Source organism: Bos grunniens, chromosome 13, assembly GCF_055505025.1.
Source record: "Bos grunniens cultivar Pamir isolate PY7600 chromosome 13, Bosgru_T2T1.0, whole genome shotgun sequence".
Classification (NCBI taxonomy): domain Eukaryota; kingdom Metazoa; phylum Chordata; class Mammalia; order Artiodactyla; family Bovidae; genus Bos; species Bos grunniens.
The window spans coordinates 49,291,728-49,298,851 of record NC_141177.1 but is presented as its reverse complement, the minus strand read 5'-3'; the positions used below and the strand labels follow the sequence as shown (position 1 = coordinate 49,298,851).

Genomic DNA, 7,124 nt, shown 5'->3' with positions numbered 1-7,124 from the left:
ATTTTATTACTTATTTATTTTCATTTTTATTTGGCCTAATGGCATGCTGGTGATGGACAGGGAGGCCTGGCGTGCTGCAGTTCATGGGGTCGCAAAGAGTCGGACACGACTGAGCGACTGAACTGAACTGAACCAAATGGCATGGAGGATCTTAGTTCCCCTCAGCAGGGATTGAACCCTTGCCCCCTTCAGTAGAAGTGCAGAGTCTTAACCACTGGACAACCAGAGATATCTCTGCTTTATATTTTAATAATTTTATTTATTTACTTATTTTTGCCTGTGATGGATCTTTGTTGCTGGGTGGGCCTTTTCTCTAGTTATGTCAATCGGGGGCTACTCTTCTTTGCAGTGTGCTGGCTTCTCTTGTCATGGAGCATGGGCTCTAGGGTGCACAGACTTCAGTAGTTGCGGCAAGTGGGTTCAATAGTTGTAGTTTCAGGCTCTGGAGTACATGCTCAATAGCTGTGGTCCACAGGCTTAGTTGCTCTGTGGCATGTAGGATCTTCCCAGATCAGAGATCAAACCTGTGTCTCCTGCATTGGCAGGTGGATACTTTACCACTAGACCACTCAGGGAAGCCCCCCTGCTTTACATTTTAAAGTTTACACAGCTTTCATATGTCATCAGGATGGAGAATCACTGTCCTAGATTTAAGAACAATGATGATAATAGACATGTTGGGAATGCATGTACCATGAATGCATTTTAAAGTATTTCAATGATTGAAGTCTATTACAAGTAGGTTTTAATTGTATTGAGAAATTATCGGTCTAGTTGCTTAATTAGCTGAGAAAATCTTCTTGGGAAAAGTGATCTTTATGGAGTATAACTGCTGTATATTCTGAATTTTCTTCCTGCCAACTGGCAGGGGGGTGGAGGAGGGGTCCTGTAGCCTGGCTGCCATTTTGGATAGTAACTTTGGGAATGTAGGTTAAGTATGACTGAGCAACAAAATATGAAGAGCCTGAATCCCTGTCACCAGCATGGGTGAACTGGTCCCACTGGACTACCTATGTCCAGACATTTTTACACCTTAAGAGATTATCTTCAGGCTTGTTTAAGCCTGTTATCTCGGGGGTTTTATCTTGCAACCATACCTAATCCTGACTAATGTCAATGGCAGTACTTACCATATGACTAGACAAGAGAACCTCTCCCAAATAATAGACTAATTAAATACCCACATTCTATACAGCCTCAGAGCTCACTTTTAAGTATAATTTAAAGGTGACAAGACTACCATTTGTGGTATAGAACAAAATGTGAACGTGATAATTAACAGGATAATTAATTTTCCTTTTCCCATGTTGCTACCTGAGAACAGAGGCCAAGGGAAGGAAAGAAACTTCAGTGACTCTCTGCTGGGTAAGCCAGTGCATTCTGTGACTGCAGTCAAGACCACAGTCACATACACCCGGCCATAGTGTGCACCTAGGCTTCTATTTTGCACTTCAGTTTTTCTGAAGTATTTTTTGTTGTTGTTGTTTAAATACCAAAAAGCCATATCTTATTGGAAAAATCTCTAATGAACAAAAAGTTTATTCTCTAGAAGACACATACAGACATGGTGAAAAAAATATAGCTATTGAAAATTATTAATTCACTTAGAGCATTACTGGATTTCTGAGCAAAGCTGCTTATTTTGCAGGTTTTATGGTCTTTCTTAACTCCAGGAGATAGTGAGGGACAGGGAGGTCTGGCATGCTACAGTCCATGGGGGTCACAAAAAGTCAGACATGACTTAGCAACTGAACAACAACAACAGTATCTTTCTTAAGCTAAAGACTTAAATGATCAAGCCCTTCACTTTGAAGATCTTCGTAAGCTCAAGTGTCTTCAGGGGCATGTGGTAGATTAAATAGCACCCAAGTGAGGAGATGAGAAAACAGGAACCATCTCTGTGTCTTTGAACTGGGTTGACTGGGGGACTAACATCATCAGGGCCTTTGATTTTTTGGAAGAAGTCAAAATATTTGTTTTTATTTTTCTTTTTAAATTTTCTAATAATAAAGATTTTAAGTAATTTATTTTAATTGGCTGTGCTGGGTCTTAGTTATGGCGTGTGGTATCTTTGATCTTCCTTGTGGCAGGTGGGCTCTTTCTTGAGTTGCAGTATATGGGGTCTAGTTCTCTGACCCAAAGATCGAACCCTGGATCCCCTGCATTGGGAGTGCAGAGTCTCAGCCACTGGACCACCAGGGAAGTCCCAAGACTTGCTTTTTAAATTTTATCTTCTGATATCAATTCAAAAATTTAAAAATATTTAAATCGAACCAAATGGAACACCTCAGTGAGCTGAGTCCTATCTCAGTCTTTAAGCCTAGATGTAATTGGATCTGAGTTTGTGAAATCAGATTTTAAAATTTATTTTAATTTGGCCTTATTATATTGCTTTAGCTGATTACAAATTGCCTGAACCCAACATTACAGTGTTGTGTTAGCTTCTGCTATACAGCAAAGTGAATCAGCCACACATATACATGTACCCTCCCTTCCTTGGATTTCTCCAGAAAGGTATTTAAGGCTGAAATTGGGAGTCGGATAACTTTAAGCTTGTGACCTGGGGCAAGTACTCAACCTCACTTTTACCCTCTTCTTTAAACAAGTAAAAACAGTACCTAGATTGAAGAGTTTTTGTGAAGAGTAAATAAAAATTTCACATAGAATGCTGACCAGTGATTTAGATCTAAGTGCCAAAAAGGCTGGCAGTTATTAGCAGAGGCAATCAATGATAGAACTTGAACTTGAAGAGAGACTAGATCTTTTCTAATAGATGGGCTTCCCACCTGGCACAGTGGTAAAGAATCTGCCTGCCACTGCAAGAGACACAGGAGACTTGGGTTCAATCCCTTGGTCAGGAAGATCCCCTGGAGAAGGAAATGGTAACCCACGCCAGTCTTCTTGCCTGGAAAATTCCATGGACAGAAGAGCAAACGTATTTTGTATTGGAACATTTTTACTGCATTTGGTATGTACTTCTTGATCATTTCCATTCCATCAAAGGACAGATGATGTTTATGCCTATAGGTGTATCTAGAATCTCATTAAAAAAGAATTTCAATTTTGGGATGATATACATAAACATTTTATAAGCATGTAATTAAAGAAATTAACAACTGAAAGTTTTCTTAAATTGTTTTTTAACAAGGAAAAAACAAATATTGCTATTTTTTCAATGTGTAGAATTTTAGATTTTTTTCTAATATTTAGAATTTTGAAAAGTGCTAATTTTTCTATAACTCTGCTCCACAGAACAAAAACCTTCTTATCTACAAACTTTATAAATTTCTTTCATCTTATGATAGTGATCATTAACATTTGTGTGTGTTAGTCCCTTAGTTGTCTCTGACTCTTGACGACCACATGAACTACAGCCGGCCATGCTCCTCTGTCCATGGAATTCTCCAGGCAAGAATACTGGAGTGTGTTGTCATTTCCTTCTCCAGGGGATCTTCCTGACCCAGGGATCGAACCTGGGTCCCTGCTCCTGCATTGCAGGCAGAGTCTCTACTGTCTGAGCTACCAGGGAAGCCCAATTAAAACTTTGTATGATATAGTAAGGTAAACCATACAAATAATATCCAAGTCAGAAACTTTTCTAAACTTTAATTACTTAAGTGTATTTTCCCTGAATAATACGTTTATTTTTAACCAGCCCAGATGTCAAGAGTTAAAGGCTAACAGTCCCTGTCATCTTCATCACTCTTTCCTATAAAAATACTACAGTATTTTCAATGAGAGTGTAAACAAACCATTGTTTCAGGTTTTATTTACACTCGAGCTGTCTGGCAAAATTCCATGCTTGATCTAGCTATTTGTCGTGATTCCAAGTTTTAAAAAGTGATCCTTTCTCTCTTCAGTACTTCCTCCTTGGCGTCTACTTCCAAGACCTCCTTTCCCCAGTCTTTATTTCTCCCCAAGACGTAGTTGTTTGAGTTACTTTTTAGGATAAAGTGTTATTTTCTTTCCTGACTGTAAGACTAATAGAAAAATCCTATAAGCCAGAAATAAATGTTTAACATATTGCTGTCGGTTCTTCGAGCTTTCAGTTTTCCTTTGACTAAGCCATCTTTTAACCAGAAAAGAGCATAAAATAGGAGCAGAGACCACGGCTGGAGCAGGAAAATGTCACCAGGTGAGGAGGAGGTGGAAAGTTTACACGAGCGAAGACGCATAAATATTTTGTTTATACAGATCATCGTCTGCTAAAGCTAATATAGTGGAACCGGTGCAAAAGTTGGAAATCTAGTAGGAAGAGGAAAGACTAAAAACTCAAGGAAAACGTTACAACAGCCGCCAGGACAGGGTGGGGTCGCGGGGCGCCGGTCCTGCCTCCAGTAGTAGCCGGAAGGGCGGACCCCCAGGGGGCGGGGCCAGGTGGAGGGGGTGGTCCGATTGGGGAGGAGTATACTGGGGGTGGGCGGGGCCGACTGCTTGGGGCGGAGTCGGGGCGGGGCGGCATAGGAGCAAGGGCTGGTGGGAGACCTGAGCGCTCCCGGCGAAGGGGACCGCAGCACCTGATGGACAGCAAATGGCTGCTTCCGCACGTGGAGAACTTTTAACGAACACGTGAGGGAAGAAAGGCAAAGTCTGTGGAAAATTTACCTCACAACTCTGGCGTCCAGCCCTAGCCCCTTAGCGACACCCTGTTTGCTGTGGGTCTTTGCCCACTCTCATTGTTGCCTCGCCCCCGGCCCCACGGCTAGAGCACAGCTCTCTCGAGCAGCCCCCGCCCTCGGCGACCTGGTTTGGGAAGCCCTCCAGGAGGCAGCCACGCGGGCCGTCTGCGCCTGCTCCGCGCCCGGGGCCCCGCGGCGGGGCGGGGCCGTTGAGGAAGGGGCGTGTCTCCCGTCGGCGCGCGGGGGGCGGTGCCCGCGGCCTGACCTGCCCAGGCGCCGGGTCCTCTGACGTCACCTCGCCGTGACGCGAACGCGGTAGGAAAACTGTAAGTTTCTGAGGATTCCTGAAGCTGCTTGGGCCTCCGGGGCTCCCCCAGCTGTTCGCACCCCGGGAGTCGGTGGTGGCCTTGGGTTCCGCCCCTGGGGCGGTCCGGGGAGCCGCCGAACGCGGTGACGGGACAGGTACCCGCCCGGGGCGGGAGCGCGCTCTCCGTGGCGGGCGGGGCGGCAGTGCGAGCAGGCGAGGCCGCGCCCGGGGAGACTCGCACGGTCTCCCTTGGGACCGCAGTAGAGGCCAGAGAACGGGGAGTCCAAGGGAAGAGCCTCTTTTCATTCTTCCTCCTAGAGAGGACTGAATTCGATCTGTCTTGGAGTTTGACATGTTGAGTCAGCGGTGCAGGGTTCCTGCAGAGACCCCCGCATATCTGGGCTTCCTTTGGGGTCCCAGCAGCTTCAAGATAGGTGAGGGCGAGCTGCAGGGCTGGCCACTTGCTGCCTCAGTTTCCTTTTTGTGTAAAATGGAGGCATAGCGGCCTCTAACCTCCCTAATGGACATCTCCCAGGGCCGGGAGCATTGTGAGAGGTAACCTTGCCAGGAGAAAACTTAAGACAGTCGGTTATTCTGAGAATGTGGTGACCAGAGGCCTTGTAGGTAGGGAATGTTTTCAAAATTTTGCCTTCTTTCCTTCTGCCCATCTAGTCACGGACAACACTTGAACCGGACCACAGATCTGAACTCTTGTCTCTGAGCTTGGTGGACAGGAGTCAAGACATCACTGGTATCAGTATCACAATGTTCTCAGCAATTAAAACGCCCCCTTGTCTGGTGTTGTAGAGAAAACTGAGCGTCCTGGAATGAGCACAGTATACTCAACAGACACACTGTGTTTTAGGGGTTGTTCTGTCAGTTTGGAATTTCACCTCATCATATGTTACTGTTTGACTTTCTTGGCTTGCCAGAGGTTGGTGCATTTTTGATGAGTTAGTGCTATACTATGAAACTTCTCAAATTCAGGAGCAAGTGTTTGTTAAGAACTTTGAAAGGAAGAATATTGGGTGCCCCTAGGGTGTATTTATTCAGGAAATTGAATACAAACATTTCTGTAAATTTAGCTCAGGGGCCCAATACCCATCCATCCTAGTTTGAAGAGCCTTAGAAAGCGAGGATTCTGATTTTTGTTTCTGATAGTTACTAGCTTTGTGTCCAAAGAGAAGTCACCCAAGCTGGGAACTTTTTCTCCCCAAAATGGGAGGTGATAGTATATGTACTGTTTGTTTTTTGAGGATCAGATGTGATCATGAAAATGAAAGGCTGGCTAAGTATTGTTATTAAGAAACTCCGGCTGGTCCTCTAACCTGGTTAGGAGATGTGTACTTTCAAAGTCAGGTTCTGAGTCAGAACTACACATAGAGCAGCAAATAACATGAAGTTGCCAACCTGGTGGAGCTCATGGTCCAGGAGGGTATCAGACATCAAAGAATAAGTACATAATGTTATTTCAGATGGTGGTAAGTGCAGTGAAGTCAAGGAAGATAAGAACAACAGTGGGAGTACAGGGCGGGTTGTTTGACATGTTGTCCATCAGGGAATACATTTCAGAGGAAGAACCTGAGGTAATAAATTTTTAGGCAGGCATAATCGTAGCCGTAAACCCTAATCTAGAGCTAACTATGTGAGGCATTCTTCTAAACACTAAATTAGATTTTTACAACCTGAGATGTGTATTCATATCTCCATTTTTTGTTATAGAGGAGGATACCAGTGCACAGAAATGTTACACATGTGCTCATGGCTTCCCAGGTGACTCAGTGATAAAGAACCCACCTGCCAATGCAGGAGACGTGGGTTCTATGCTTGGGTTGGAAAGATCCCTTAGAGTAGGAAATGGAAACCCACTTCAGTATTCTTGCCTGGAAAATTCCATGGGGGGCTGCAGTCTATGGGGTCGCAAAGAGTCGGACACAGCTGAACGACTGAGCATACATGCTTGCAGACAGAGCTAAAATGTGATAGGAACAGTATTTGAATGTGGGTAACTCGACCTCAGAGTTCAGACTTCAGAGGATTGTATGGTACTGTCTTGGCGACAGCAGTGGTCTGAGCTGGAAGCAAGCCTGAGGTGTCCAAGGCGTGGCAAGGGGAGAGTGTTTAGAACAAGGCAAGGAAGGGAGAAGGTGGTGGTAAGTGATACTGGAGGGCCAGCAGCTAGGGGGACCCTTGTGGGT

The 7,124-nt window shown here is 44.7% G+C and overlaps 1 protein-coding gene across 50 annotated transcripts in view; it reads left to right on the top strand.

The window, feature by feature from the left end:
- The first annotated feature begins 4,439 nt into the window (after positions 1-4,439).
- ZNF438 (zinc finger protein 438) overlaps positions 4,440-7,124 on the top strand; it is a 199,086-nt gene continuing 196,401 nt past the window's right edge. For 21 of the 50 annotated variants that reach the window (XM_086334034.1, XM_086334019.1, XM_086334004.1 and 18 more), the window contains exons 1-2: positions 4,810-4,945; positions 5,599-5,677. The gene's annotated coding sequence lies outside the window, so the exon portion shown is untranslated. Of the gene's footprint in view, positions 5,361-5,598; positions 5,678-7,124 lie in introns of all 50 variants that reach the window. The other 29 variants (XM_086334005.1, XM_086334038.1, XM_086334002.1 and 26 more) reach the window with 17 other exon arrangements.